Source organism: Symphalangus syndactylus, chromosome 4 (assembly GCF_028878055.3).
Source record: "Symphalangus syndactylus isolate Jambi chromosome 4, NHGRI_mSymSyn1-v2.1_pri, whole genome shotgun sequence".
NCBI classification, from domain to species: Eukaryota; Metazoa; Chordata; class Mammalia; order Primates; family Hylobatidae; genus Symphalangus; species Symphalangus syndactylus.
Window position 1 is genome coordinate 16,287,230 of NC_072426.2, and position 16,796 is coordinate 16,304,025.

Here is a 16,796-nt window from a genome sequence, read left to right on the forward strand (position 1 = left end):
CATGAGTGGCTTTTCACCTCTGCACATATTCATCTCCATCATTTCAGTAAATCTCACCCTCCTACCTTGCTCTATCTTTACATGCTTCCACTGAGTACTTTTATTCATTCATGTATTCATTTGTTGATGTACACGTTTGTTTATTCATATACTCAACAAATTCTTATAAGGTCTTTAATGAGACTGGCTGTGGCAATAAACTGGGGATACTGTTGTGAACATCTGAATAATGCCCTAACACAAAGGAACTTACTGTTTAGTGCAGGAGACAGATACCAAAACATTATCACAAGATTATGATAACCACAAAAGCAATGATTATTATAAAGAAAAGTAAAAAGTGCAAAGAGACTTTAACAGGAAACCTGGTTTAACTGAGCAGAGCTGGGAAGACTATCTTGAGAATGTAGCAAAAGATGAATAGAATTTAATCACTCGAAGAGTTAGGAAAAGAGTTTGCTGACTGGGCAAGAGCAAGTGCAAAGTCCCTGAAGTAGGAATGGGATTGGAATAGTCAACGGAGTGTGAGGGGTCTGGGTGACTGCAGTACAGGTGATGGAAGAGCTTCATGCTCAGGTATGCCACTCATGATTATATGGGTCATGATGTGCTTGTCACCTGCGTGCAAGCCCCATATCACAGACCATTCAAAGTCCAACATCTTCAGTATCCAGATCAGTGTTTTCCAGTCTTCCTTGATGATAAGAATCACTTGGGACATTTGTTAAAATTCAGCTTCCCAGGGTCTTTTCTTGAAAATTGTGGTGCAGTGAGGCCACGGTAGGGCTCTGAAATTTGTAATTAAAAAAAATTGAGGTTTTTAAAATTTTGTTTTTTTGGAATTTATTAATTTATATAATGTTTGGATAATTCTGAACTGATATGAAGAACAACAAATGACAATCTATACAGTAGAATTCCCTAAACTCCCACATGTTTTGTTTTTGTTAAAACCAAACATTGCAGGCTGGTGTGCATATTAACCTGTCTTTGACTGTTGATTACGTAAATCTTTGCTTACTCCCCAATTTGACCATAGAGCAATGAATCTCAACTCTGACTTATTGTCACAATTTCTACCCTTACTCCAAGACTCTGGGGTTATGGCCTGAGCATCTGTTGCTTTTAAAAGCTTCCAATCTAACCTTGATCCTCCTCCAGGATTGCCAATCACAGCTCTTGAATGTTTGTGGAAGGAGGCAGTGTGTCTTACTCCCTTTGCTGTGCTTTTAGTGCCTACTCTCTGTCCTTCAGCTAGAGCAATTTGGTCAAGCAGCTGACTCACCCTCACTCCCTGCAGTATGATCATGGACTTGTAAAACACATGCAATCAATGATGTCCACCTCTGCACTCTGAGTAAGGACTGTCCCTGGAAACACAAGTGCAGAAACTGTCCTGTCGCTGACAGAGCAATGTGCCATCCAGTGGCAGTGATCTGAAAACCCAGCTTCTGATTCTTTTATTGATATACATTTGTTTGAATGATATACATTTGTTCACATCTCAACAACTTTTTTTAAAGGGTAAGTGTAATTTTAGTGCCTTTCCTAAAAATAGCAAGAGGTTAGTAGTTTATCAAGGAAGCGTCAAAAAAAGGTACAATGTGTTCACTATATATTTTTTTAAATACAAACAAGTTAGAAAAAGGGAGGAAGACATATATCATCTGTTAGTTCATGGCTGAAAATGACCCCTATTAACTGTAGCAGTTTAGGGCAGTAAGACCTAGTACTGGACTGAATTAACTGTGATCGTCCCCAGAAAAAAGGCCAGAACAGAAAGAATATGGTAGCTTCAGGACCAGGCAATGGTCACAGTGACCAAGCAAGTGAGAACAACTGGGTGTCAACAAATTTGCAAAGAAAAGCTATGGGAACCTAAGAGTCTGTGATAGTCAGAGATCCTTGGGTACAGAAAGGCAGTTGGTACTATAAAAACCGTGATTCATGTAGCAGGATCTAAATTGCTGAGCTGCACAAAGGGAAAAACACAACTCTATTCTAACTCTGTTCCAGTGGTTTGGAGCACTATTCATGTTATGGTAGGAAAGTAATCAAAAAAGTGACTCTGACCATGGAATAAGACAGGTTCATGTTACCATTGAGACCCAACTTGCAGGAGCCAGTTCAGAATTAAGATTCACAATTTACTTATTTTACAAATGGCAAGTGTTTATGCATTAATACTCAGAGTAATTTGATGCTGGTCCCAGTGTTTTGGACTTGAGTCCCCTAAATTTCTCTTGCTCATATTAAGTATTGTATTTCTAAGCTGAAAGTGAACATCTGAGCATGTGTTTTGATGGTCAATGTCTTTTGCTGTGGGAAAAGATACATATGTAGGCAGGAATGAAAAGAATGGTTGCAAAAGATACGATGAGTTTCTGAAATCTTATTTGCTATTTTGCAACTATTTCTAACTTCTCAACTATAATTTTCTATTTTTGATTTGTTCCAGAGAGCATCACCTTCTCTTGTCAGGAACAGGGACTGCCTGTTCCTCATATATGCCCTGTATTTTTCCACCTTAAAGCTTTTGATTAAGTAGTTCTCTCCACCTAGAATGTCCTCCCCATTTTCGTAAGTTCGAATTCTAGTTCTTTTCTGAGACTCAGCTTTTATCCTCCCATCTATAAATGTATTTCTGTTGCCAATTGTCACAACACTTTTCTATCAGTTTTCTCCTACTTTTACACACAATGCGTTATTGAAAACATGTTAAAAAATCAATGGTACTAGAAGTCAAAAAACAGGATTAAATGTTTCATTCCCAATGTGCCAACTATATTATAAATAGTAAAATTTGAATATGTACTTCACTCTTTAGTACATGATGATCTTGATAATATTTTCCAAGCATGTTATTCTTTTATTTAACAGTTGAGTATCTGGTTTATTGTCTTAATTTTCTAAGACAGTTTATTTTATAGACATCTAAACTATAATTTAAAATTTTTGCACATGTGATAATGTATTTTCATCAATTTTATTGAATGTGAGACCAATACTTCTTTTATTTTTATGTATTTATTTATTTTGAGACAGAGTCTCCCTCTGTCACCTAGGCTGGAGTGCAGTGGCGTGATCTTGGCTCACTGCAAGCTCTGCCTCCGGGGTTCACACCATTCTCCTGCCTCAGCCTCCTGAGAAGCTGGGACTACAGGCGCCCGCCACCACGCCCAACTAATGTTTTTGTATTTTTAGTAGAGACGGAGTTTCACTGTGTTAGCGAGGATGGTCTCAATCTCCTGACCTCGTGATCTGCCTGCTTCGGCCTCCCAAAGTGCTGGGATTACAGGCGTGAGCCACCGCACCTGGCCCAATACTTCCCAAGTTTAGTTTCTCTTTATATATTTTACCACTTGTATAAAACAGTAAGTCAAAATGCAGTTAAATATTTTATTAACTACACAAATAGACATTGCTATACAAACAGAGATGGAATACTGCTGAATTGGACCATTGACTAGCATGTGTGAGCTACAAAGACTAGTTCTTTACACTTTGTCTGCAAGCCTGAATTCAGCCATTATAATATAGAAGTGACAATGTATAACTTATGAAAGAGTAGATCACAAAGAGTATGAACATAATAAGAATCAAGATCTTTCTCTTTGTGCTTTATAATACATTGTTTTGATATGACATTTAGGACTGATAATTAGGTGGTATTCCCTGGCACTCTAGGACTGGTTGGTTCCCATGTACTGCTAATTATTTTGAATCACCCCCTCAATACATGCATTATCTTCCTTGCTAGGTTGTGAATTCCTTGTATCCATCATAGCACCTAGCACAGTGACTTGTGGGAAACAATCCCACTTGCACTGGTATAGCACTTAATTATTTTCCAAATACTTTCGGGAACATGATCTCCTTATATGTTAACAACAGCCCAGAGGTTGCAACAGGGGCCCAGGTATGCCGAATGTCTACAGGGCGCAGGCAGAACACATGTCTTTGTCATTGAAAAATGAAGAAACAGAAGAATGGAGACAGGTGACATGCCCATATTTGTAAATTAATAGGGTCAAACTAGGGCATAAATTAAAAATTTTAAGTTCTTTGTACCAGCGGGTTTTAATAATGATTTACTGGATGCCTGTGTGAAACCCAAGTAGTCCTTGTTCCCTGTCCATGGTTAACAACTTTTCCCAAGGTATTTGGTACCATGCCAGATTATGTCTCCCACAGTGCTCAGGGCTGAGTCCATTCAGAAACATGAGGCTCTGGCCTAGGGCCTTGCTACCAGTGTCTTCTTATTCATACCAAAAGGAAGCAGGAGGAATTATGTCACAAATAAGGAAGTAGTTTGGAAACAATAAAGGAAAATTGTAGTTTAGGTGTTAATACATACACATATATAAATTTCTAATGGGAACCAATTAAGATTTTCACTAAATAAAAAGAACTGCAACTATATCATTTTAGATTAAATGGTGGGAATTTAGCATTAAACAAAGTGAACTGAGCAGGTAAGAAATTTAACCCCCCCCGCTTTTTTTTTGAAAGGGGTTGACATTAAAGCTTACTGTTGTAAAGAGCTCTAAGACTGTGTAACGTTGCTTATATATAGATTTTTTTTGTCATTGTGGCTTTTTATCTGTAAAAGAGTTTAATCTCCTCTTTGAGGAAGAGAATAATCAGCTCTAACCTCACTGAGTAACTACTAAGTGATACAAGGGTCTCATAACTGTTTGCCTGTTTGTGTGTGTTGAGGAGGGCCCATGAAACCTGATGCTAACATGTAAGTCTTAATAGGGGACAAAAGCTCTTGGAATATATTAAATTTCTCCTCATGAAAATCTGTACCTGAGAAAGCATGGATATTCTCTGATAAATTAATTTTCTCCAAAATCTGGAACTATTCCAATATACATGTTTTTGAGCCAATATTTTACTCAAAGATTATTTACCCTGAATTATCCCAGTAAAGTAAATATTTCTCAATCTCCTGATCAAACATGTGTTGATATATTTCGCTTACAGTAATATGTAAGTGAAAGATAAATGAGTTATCTAACAGATACAAATGTTGGCCTTTAATAATTTGGTGATGTCAGATGCAAATACTCTTTTCTCGATATTTCTTCTTCTTTAGTCAAAGACTGTAGACAATTAATAAGTTTTTATTTTGAACTACTATCAGTGAAGATAGAGTAGCACGCAATCCTAAAATGGGAACATTCTAGCATTTGAAAAGGAAATTCTGCAGTTAAGGAAGATGAAAAATACTTATAAGAAACTATTTTAGAAGTTCAAAAGGCAAGATTTGGCTACTACAGACTCAGTGGGAATAAATCTGACTGAATATGTGAGGATACAAAGAACACATCCTTCTTAGGAAGAATTGAAATCCATTGTAAAGTTAGGTACCAATAATGACTTGTGAATTTCTGAGTTTGTTTTTCTCCTGGTAGAGAATACATTCCTCATACATCTGGCATAAGATAGCTTCACTTCCAGGCAACTAGAATGCTTTCTTTTCCCGTTGGTAGTCTTCAGTGTGAGTTTCGCTTAACTGATGCTGAATAAAACACATCATAAAAGAATATTTGGTTTACAGAACTCTAATAGCTTTCTCTCTTATCTTTTCTCTCTTCTCTTGTAGGAGACAGGTTGTAAATAGTGGTTCTCAGTGCTGCTTTCATCATGAAAGATTAAAGAATCACTATTGGCTCATTTTATAGGAAAGAAATACTTTCACAGAAGAGCATGCCTATAGTAACTTTGGAAATATTCAACATCTTGGAAGAGCTGGCTTAGGATATAAAGAAACTTGAAAATAAAAAACGTAATGGCCTAATCAGAAAATATTTAGTTTTTGCCATAAGCTATATCAAATATGTAGTCATAGTACACATAGACTTGCTTCTTTTGGTTTTCAGTGCCTGTAACTTAAAAGTCTGTGGAGAACATCTATCCTAAAATATTTAAATATTTTTAGCTTGATTTAAGATGCATTTGGTTTGAAATAGGATATGTGGTATGTAATGGAAAACTGAGACATGAACAGAAATATTGATAATTAAAACATATCAGTTACAACATACTCATTGATCTCATTGATTTGAAAGTAATTTGCTCAGCATAGTGTGTATTATCTTAACATTAGTTTATGGCTTCTTGCTGATTGAGTGAAATTCAGCTTAAAATAAATCACCAGTGTCTACCCTGACAGCAATAGTAGGAAAAAAAAAGAGGACCGAAAACGGAGCAATTTTTCTTCCATATATCTCTAGTCTCTGTATCACTGTAGATTTAAAAAGTCAAATATTTTTGCTCTGTCTGGCTCAACTAAAGTAAGTGTGGCATTGTACTGTTTATCACCCAATAATCTGTGATTAATTTTCAGAATGACCCTTTCTATTTTTCTTCATATGTGATTTGCCAAGCCAATATTAAAACCACATTTGCTTAATCTTTCTCATGTTTGAGTATTCAAATACTCAGGAGTTCACTGGGGGATCTGACAAATGATTTGAAGAAAAATGGACAAGTGTTCCTGGGGCAGGGTTTATGGGAAATGGGTGGAGGAAAGTGGTTGGGTGGGGATTTACTTGCAATTTGTCCTAGATTCTTCTAGATCTTTAGCCTTATCACATACTAGCAGGATATAATACAGTTTTAGAGCTGGAATTATTCATTGTGTTGATTTTCTTGACACAACATCAGCAGAGTATTAGCTTTTGTGCTTTAATAATAAATTGTCAAATTTTCAGTGATATCCAAGGACTATTTGGGAAGAATTATCTTGTTTCTAGGAGCCAAAAAAAAGGCAATACAGAAAATGTTCAGAGAGGGATCACTCTACTATGACACTTGGTTCAGCTTAATAATGGATTTAATCTTTTAGTCAGGAAATATATAATTTATGCTCACTGCTATATAAGAATTGCTTTCAAAATACTGTAATTTCTTTAAATTTTGTTTCTTCTTTTGGAGATTAATTTTATTTATTTATTTTTTTATTTTTGTGAAGTAAATTGAGGTAGAGAGACTAGTCCAGCTTTTTCCTTATCTTTTATACATAAAGAGACATGGTATATCCAGTAGGTACCAGCATTCTGCATTCCCCTTTCAAATTAACTCAGAAAGGAGCAAACACTTCATATTTCATCCTAGAGAAATCTCATAATACTCTTTGTTTCATAAGAAACTGCACCTTAAAGATGTAAGGCCTACAAGGAAGGAGAGGGAAATAAGGCAACTTGTTTGACCAGGATCAGCTGAGAGCCTGGAAAGGATCCCTAATGTAAGAAGGGGGTATAAGTGGTCTACATTCTCACTGCAGATTCCCATGATTTTAGCCAGGGGAGATCCCCCCAACCCTTGCAGGCCCTGAGACTATCATAGGCAGCTGCCTGAAGATTGTGCAATGGCATTGCTCCAGAGAGGGAGCTCAGGCTGAGTCCCACAAATCCCAGAGTCTGGAGCAGCTGCAGCACAGCACCATTGTAAGAGCCCAGCTTTCATCAGACTGCCTCCTATCCTGGGTTCCAACCTGTCCTGAATCTCCACATCCCTGGATCCCCATGAACATTCTCCACCCACAGCTACTGCAACAGCGATGAGGCAGGAGCCACTGGCAGTGACCCCACCCCCCTCAGCAGAGGGACAGCCATGCATTTTTACATGCCCTGAGGAAAAAATTCAAGATTCTGTGGGGCTGAGGTGCAAGTGAAGTGCTGGCCCTATAGCGGCCTGCCCATGGCTGCTCCCACTTAAGAAAACTCTGCCCTTCCTGGTAGCACTGGTAGCAGGGCCACAGCACAGCCACTGCTGCTTCCACCAGAAGCCTGGGGATCACTTCACTCCTGCCTATCACAGCTAGTGCCTGCCTGCAGGTACCACCTGGAATCCTGAAGGCAGGTCTACCTGGCCTGGCTCTGCACCCCCTAGTAGCAGAACATGCCATCCAGGGCCCTGAGGATGGCCCAGCCAAGTCCACCACCATTGGCACCTGAGAACTCATCCCAAGGTCTGAGATCAGATTCATACAACCTGTGTGTATCCACAGCTGACACCTACACACACATGCCACCCACAGAATTGGGACTGGCCCACACAGCCTATCACAGCCACTGACAACACCAGAGCAGACTACTTGGGCCCCAGAGGATTATCCTACCACTGCTACTGTTCCCGGACCAAACTGAGGGTGGGGCTGCTGTTTCTTGTGGCCCAATAATGAGATGCAGATGAACTGGGAAGGAAGGCAGTTTTTATTTCCGTAACCGGTTACAGGGAAAAGGCCTGGAAATTATCACCAGACCAACTCAAAATAACAAAGTTCTCCAGAGCTCATATACCTTCTAAGTTATACGTCTATGCGTAAGTGTGCATTCTTCTAAAGACATAAGTGATTAACTTCTTTTAATCTGTAACTAAGGCCAGAGCCCTGAAGACATTCTTCTGGATCCTCAATAAGTTTACTTAATCTAAACGCATCCAGGTGCTGGGGTGATTACCCTTATCTTGACTCCTGCTAAATCATGGAGCTTTGGGGAGTTCCTTCAGATCTCCAATAAACTTGTTTGTGGGGGCCTGGGGAGTTTCTTCAGATGCCTAATGAAACTTGTTTAATCCTAAATGAGTCCTGTTAAGAATTCCTGTTATTTTGTCATGCTTTAAGGCCCAGGAAATGCCTAGGCACAACTTTCTATGGTCTTTTGTTACATTCCAGCCTTTATATAAAGACACTGGTTCAATCAGCTTTTAATGTTTAACCTAGCTACTTAGTAAGTGCTGGGACAGTTGTAATGGAGGCCTGAGTTAGTGATACCTGGCCTGCCACACTACTGCTACTGGCCATGCCACACCTACTGCCCAGGGGCTCAAGAACCTACCTACCCACTGGCCCACCCCTGCCATTCCTGATGCCTGAGCAAGCCACCTGGAGACCCAGTAATTTTTCTGCCTAGACCCGTCAACACTGGTACAAGTATACACTGCCCTGGGGTATTGCGGGATCTGGCCAGCACCCGCAATGCAGCAGGGCTCTCTCTCTGTTCCCAGGCAGATCGGCAGGTCGAGAAATAATAGACACACAAGACAGTGAAAACTGGGTCCAGGGGGTCACTGCCTTCTGGTCCCGCAGTGCCAACAGTGCACTGGATATACCGGCATTTATTACTAAGTTTAGTGAGGGCGGGGGTAGGTTAGTGATGGATTTAGGGTCATTTGATTATGAGGTGAGATGATCACATGGGGATGAAGTAATTCTTTAACATCTGTAGGCAGAAGTACAGTATACAGGGATAAGAATTTACAATATAGTGTGGGCATCAGTAATTTCTAACAGAGCCTTAAAACAGAAACACAGTCTTTCCATAACCTATGATTAGCAAGATATTAATCAGCAGTAACAGTTGCAGCAAAAGCTGGTTACGAACAATCCATAGAAACAGGACATGAAGCTAGGAAACCGGTTAGACCAGAAATTCTCAGAAGGGAGTATGCCTTAACCCTAAAGAGGTCTAGAAGAGCCATGGCAAGATGAGGGCGTTTATAGCCCTATCTTATCCATATGGGCAGGCACCCCCCATGCGTCCATTTATAGGCTCTCCACAAAGGTTGCATTCCATTCCCAGAGCTATAAACCTCTGCTTTTCTGGGATAGGAATCTTGGTGATGTGAAACCTCCCTGACTGCACGTCCATTCATAGGCTCTCTGGAGGGGGAAGCACTTCACGTGCTGTTGGCTCATTCTGGCAGTCCAGCCTGGCATTGTCTTTACACAATCCTGTATGCAATTTTGTATTTACAACAATCAGGAGCATTTCATCTTTTATTCCGTAGCAATAATTTCAGGGAGTCTCCCTACATTGGGACTTAAGGAAATGCTCACTCAGCCAACCACTGCCACCAAGGAGACCCAAAGAATAGCATACCTGATGTCACAATCCTCAGCAAAGTTTGACCATAGCCTTCACTAACAATCATGTTAAATCACCAAGGAAATCAAAGCCACCAATGATACTATTTACAACTGAAGAAATCATACAGACTACACTACTGCATGTACCTAGAATAAAAGCCAAAGTGCCCTACTCAACCAACACCTTAGATATATCTTCATGAAAATGTTTTCCCTATGAAAGCAAATTCAAAATTTAGAAGAAGCAGCCGTTAAACCCAGATATGGAGATATTAATGTAAGGGCAAAGGAAAGATGAAAAAGAAAGGAAATATGACACTTAACAAAAAATACAATAATCTTCAGCCACAGAGCCCAGTTAAAAAGAAATGTTTGAAATCCAGAAAAAAAAATTACTGATATTTAAGAAGCTCAGTGAGATACAAGAGAATACGAATAATATAATAAATTAGAAAAACAATTCATGATAAAAATAAGAAATTAGCAAAAAGACATCAAAAAGAGAAGCAAACAGAAATTCTGGAACTGAAGTATTCATTGAATAAAATACAAAATACATTCAAAAGATTCAACAATAGACTACATCAAGCAGAAGAAAGAATATCAGAACTTGACACCAGGACTTTTGAAGTAACTAAATCAGATGAACATAAAGATTAAAAAAGAGTGAGCAAAACCTAGATGACATACAGGACAACACCAGAAAGTTATCAAATATTCACATTTGCAGTGTCCCAGAAGGCAATGAGAAATGAAAGAATTAGAAATTCTATTTAACAAAATAATAGATAAAAATTTCCTGAATCTGGCAAGAGAGTTAGACATCCAGATACAGGAGGCTTATAGATTCCCAAATAAATGCAATATAAAAAGGCCTTCTGCATGGCACATTATAGTAAAACTATCAAAAGTCACAAACAGGGAAAAAAATTCTAAAAACAGCAAGAGAAAACTATCTAGTTACTTATAAAGGAACCCCTATCAGATTAACAGTGGATTTCTGGGCAGAACCTTACAGACCAAGAGAGAACGGAATTATATTTTCAAAATGCTGAAAGAAAAAACTATCAGCCAAGAATACTATACCCAGAAATGTTATCCTTCATAAATGAAAGATAAATAAAGTCTTTTTCAGATAAGCAGCAGCTGAGGGAATTCATTATCACTGAACCAGTCCTAAAAATATGTGCCAATAAAGTGAAAGGACAGTATCTATCATCATTAAAACACACAAAAATAAAAACCACTGATAGAATGAACACATAAAGAAAGATAAAAGACTCAAAGATTACCACTACAGGAAACAACCAACTCACAATGAAAAACAAAAAGAAAGAAAGGAACAAACAATATACAAAACAACCAGAAGCTAACTAATAAAATGACAGAAATAAGCCCTCATACATCAATAATTACCTTGAATGTAAATTGATTAAATTTTCCATGTAAAGAATATAGATTGGCAGAAAAGATTAAAAAAATGACCCAATTATACACTGTGTATGAATAAGAAGCTCATCTTATCTGTAAAGACACAGACTGAAAGTAAAAGGATGGAAAAAGATATTCCATGTAAAGAGAACAAGAAAAAAGCAGGAGCGGCTATACTTATATCAGATAAAAGAGACTTTTAAATCAAAAACAGCAAAAGAGACAAAAAGGTTTATATATAATGACATATAATGATAAAGTGATCACTTCAGCAAGAGGATATAACAATTCTAAATATACCTGACACCCGAGCATCTAGATATTTAAATAAAATACTATTAATGTGACAGTAGAGATACACTTCAATACAGTCATAGCTGTGGACTTTAACACTGTCAGCATTAGAGAGATCAATTGGATACAAAATTAACAAAAAAACATTGAATTTATTCAATGCAATCCTTATAGAGAGAATAGAGAATCCAGAAATAAAGTCACGTATCTGCTGCCAACTAATCTTTAACAAAAATGACAAAAACATACATTGGGAAAATGGTACACCTTTCAATATATAGTGCTGGGAAAATTGGAATGCCATATGCAGAAGAATGAAACAGAACCCCTATCAGTCACTATAAACATAAATGGATTCAAGAAAGATAAAAAACTTAAATGTAAAATCTGAAATTACAAACATACTAGAAGAAAATCTAGGGAAGACTCCTCTGGACATTGGCCTAAGCAAAGAATTCATAATTAAGACCTCAAAAGCTCCTGCAAAAAACCCTAAAATATACAAACTAAAAATAGACTTACTTTAACTAAAAATCTTATGCATGGCAAAAGAAATAATCAATAGAGTGAACAGACAAACTGCAGAATGGAAGATGTTATATTCAAACTATAAAGCTGACAAGAAACTAATATCCAGAATTTATGAGGAACTCAACCACAAAAAAACAGCAAATAACTCCCAACAAATAATAAAAGGAAGTCAAATAACATGAATAAAAATTTTTAAAGAGAAGACATACAAATCATCAATGAACATATGAAAAAACGCTCAACATCACTAATCATCAGAGAAATGCAAATTAAGACCATAAAGAGATACCATCTTATACTAGTCAGAATGACTACTATTAAAAAGTCAAAATTAACATATGCTGGCAAGGATGCAGAGAAAAAGGAGTACTTATACACTAGGAGAATGTAACTTTGTACAACAGTATGGAAACAGTATGGAGATTTCTCAAAGGACTACAGATAGAACTACAATTCAACCCAGCAATCCTATTATTGAGTATCTACCCAAAGGAAAACAAATCATTATATCAAAATATATCTTCGCTTGTATGTTTATCACAGCAGTATTTACAATAGAAAAGACAGGAAATCAACCTAAGTGTTGATTAATGGGTGGTTGGCTAAAGAAAATATGGTATATATACACAATGGGATAATATTCAGCCATAATAAAGGAAAAATGTCTTTTGCAGCAACATGTATATAACTGGAAGCCATTATCTTAAATGAAAGAACTAAAAAAAAAAGTAAAATACAACATGTTCTCAATTGCAAGTGGGAGCTAAATAATGTGTGTGAGTGGAGATAGGGTGTAGAATAATAAACACTGGAGACTAGGAGGGGTGGAATGGTGGGAGGGGTTGGTGATAATAAATTACTTTATGGGTACACTGTACATTATTCAGATATTAGACACACAAAGAACCCAGACTTCACCACTGTGCAATATATCCATGTAACCACATTGTACTAGTACCCCTTAAATTTATACAAATACACAAATAAATAAATAAATAAATAAAATAAGCTGCATGTTAGACCAATTGGAGATAACAGACATTTACAGGACATTTAATTCAACAGCTACAGAATACACATTTTTTTCTCATCATCGCATGGGATTCTGTAGGATAGACCATGCATTAGGACACAAAACAAGTATCTCAACAAATATTAAAAGTCAAAATTTTATAAAGTATTTTCTCAGACGACAGTGCAATAAAGCTCAAAGTCAATAACAAGAGAAACTTGAGAAACTATAAATACATGGAAACTAAACAACATGCTCTTGAATGATCATTGGGTTAAGGACAAAAGTAAGGAGAAAATCAAAAAAATTCTTTCAACAAATGAAAATTGAAACACAACATACCAAAACCTATGGGATGTAGAAAAGAAGGAAAGTTTACAGCAATAAATGCCTACATGAAAACAATAGTAAGATTTCAAATAAACAATCTAAAAATGCAACTCTATAAGCTAGATACACAAGAACAAACCAGACTCAAAATTAGTAAAATAAATAATAAAGATCAGAGCAAAGCTAAATAAATACAAAAGATCAATCAAACAAAAATTGGTTATTTTCAAAGGTAAACAAATTGATAAACTACTTGCTAGACTAACCAAGAAAATAGAAAGAAGATGTAAATATACAAATTAGAAATGAAAAAGGAAACATTACAACTGATATCACTGAAATAAAAAGATAATAAAATAGTATTATGAACAACCATACACTAACAAATTAGAAAACCTAGAGGAAATGGACACATTTCTGGACACATACAACCTACCAATATGGAATCAGGAAGAAATAGATAACCTGAACAGGCCAATAATGAGTAATAAAATTCAGTCAGTAATAATAAGTCTCCTAAGAAAGAAAAGTGCAGGACCAGATGGCTTCATCGCTAAATTCTACCAAATTTTCAAAGAATAACTAACATCATTTTCCTCAAACTATTCCTAACAATTGAATAGGAGAGAAGTCTCCCTACCTAATTTCACAATGCCAACATTACCCTGACACTAAAATGAGACAAGAATGACAAAAAAAAGAGAAAGAAAGAAAAAGCACTAAATGCCAATATTCCTGATGAATATAAATGCAAAATAATTGAACAAAATAGTAGGAAACCAATTTCAACAGCACATAAAAAAATACACCATGATTAAGTGGGATTTATTTCAGGGATGCTAGGATGGTTCAACATACACAAATGAATAAATGTGATACATTACATGAACAGAATGATGTACAAAGACCATATATTTATCTCAGTAGATGCAGAAAACACATTCTATAAAATTCAACATCTTCTTATGATAAAAACTCTCAACAAATTAGGCATAGAAGAATAATGCCTCAACATAATAAAGGCCATATATGACAAACCCACAAGTAACATCCTATTGAATGAGGAAAAGGTGAAAGAACTTTCTCTAAGAACTAGGACAACACAAGGATGCCCTCTTTCACCACTGTTACTCATCATAATACTGAAAGTCCTTGTAACAGAAATCAGACAGAGAAAAAAATATATCTGCATTGGAAACAGGAAATCAAATTGTATCTTTTTGCCAATGATATAATCTTATTTCTATAAAAATCTAAAGACTCTACCAAAAAACTATTAGATCTGATAAGCAAATCCAGTACAGTTGCAGAATATCAAATCGACATACAAAAATCAGTAGTGTCTCTATACATCACTGATGAATTAGCTGAGAGAAAATTCAAAAGGAAATTTCATTTAAAATAGCTCCCTAAATTAAAAAAAACCTAGGAATAAATTTAACCAAGGAGGTGAAAGATTTCTACAAGCAAAATTATGAAACTCTGATCATAGAAAATGAAGAGGACACAAAAAATGGAAAGACACCCCATGCTCATAAATCAGAGAAATTAATATCTTTAAAATAACTACTCAAAACAATCTGAAGAGTCAATGCAATCTCTGTCAAAATACCAATATCATGTTTCACAGAAAAAGAAAAAGGTATTTTAAAATTTGCATAGAACCGATAAAGAGCCCAGGTAGCCAAAGCCATCTAGAGCAAAAAGAACAAAGAATCACACTTCCTTACCTCAAAATATATTACAAGGAATTAGTAACCAAAATAAAATGTTACTGGTATAAAAACAGACACACTTACAAATGGAACAGAATAGAGAAGCCAGAAATAAATCCATATGTTTACAGTGAACTGATTTTCAACAAAGGCGCCAAGAACATCCGTTGGAGTAAGGACACCCTCTTCAGTAAATGGTGCCGGGAAAATTGTGGAATGCAGAAGAATAAAACTGGACCCCTAACTCTGGCCGTATACAAAAATCAACTTAAGATGGATTAAAGACTTAAACCTAAGAACTGAAACTATAAAACTACTAGAAGAAAACATTGTAGAAGCACTTCAAGATATTGGTCTTGGCAAAGATTTTATGGCTAAGACCTCAAAAACACAGACAACAAAAACTAAAATAGATAAATTGGACCATATTAACTACAAAGGCTTCTGCATAGCAAGAAAAGAGAGTGAAGAAACAACCTGTTGAATGGGGGAAAATATTTGAAAAACGAATCATTTGAAAAGGGACTAATATGCAGAATATGCAAGATACTAAACAACAGTAAAAAAATTAATAATCCCACTAAAAAATGGCCAAAGGATTTGAGTAGACATTTCTCAAAAGAAAACATACAAACATGCTCAATATCACAAATCATCATGGAAATTCAAATCAAAACCACAATGATATGTCATCTTACTCCAGGTAAAATGACTGATAGAAAGAGACAAAAATCAGTAATGTTTCTATACATCACTGATGAATTAGCTGAGATGTGGAGAAAAAGGAACACATGCGTTGTTGGTGGGAATGTAAATCAATACAGTCTCTACAGAAAACAGTATGGAGATGTCTTTAAAATCTGAAAATCAGACTACCATATGATATGACAATCCCATTACAGGATATTTATCCAGAGGAAAAGAAGTTAGTATACTAAAGGTGTATTTGCATTCACATGTTTATTGCAGCACTATTCACAATAGCAAAGATATAAAATCAACCTAAATGTCCATCAGTAGATGAATGGATAAAGAAAATGTGCCATTTATGCAATGGAATACTATTTGACTACAAAAAGGAATGAAACGTCATTTGCAGCAACATGAATGGAACTTGAGGTCATTATGTTAAGTGAAAAAGGCCAGGCACAGAAAGACAAATATCACATATTTTCAGTCATATGTGGGAGCCAAAAACATTCTTTTTGTCAGATGTGGTGGCACCTATAGTCCCAGCTACTCATGAGGCTGAGGCAGGAGGATTTCTTGAGCCCAGGCATTTGAGGCCAATCTGGGCAACATAGCAAGACCTAGTTTCTAAATTAAAACAAACAAACAGAAATAATGATGATCTTATGGAGGTAGAGAGTAGAATAATAGAATGTTGATTACCAGGTGCTGGAAAGAGTGAGGAGGGTGAGATGAAAATAGATCAGTTAATTGGTAAAAACAGATAGTTAGACAGAAGTTCTAGTGTTCAATAGCACAGTAGAGTCACTATAGTTAATTTATAGTTGTATTTCAAAATGGTTAGAATTTGTGAAATATTCTCAGCACAAAGAAAAGATAAATGTTTGAGATGATAGATATCCTGAATATCCTG

General features: G+C 36.3%; 1 long non-coding RNA gene across 1 annotated transcript in view; it reads right to left on the minus strand.

The window, feature by feature from the left end:
• Positions 1-270: 270 nt before the first annotated feature.
• LOC129480420 (uncharacterized) overlaps positions 271-16,796 on the minus strand; it is a 44,613-nt gene continuing 28,087 nt past the window's right edge. The window contains exon 3 of the long non-coding RNA XR_008657035.2: positions 271-788. This is a non-coding gene — a long non-coding RNA (uncharacterized lncRNA). The remainder of the gene's footprint in view (positions 789-16,796) is intronic.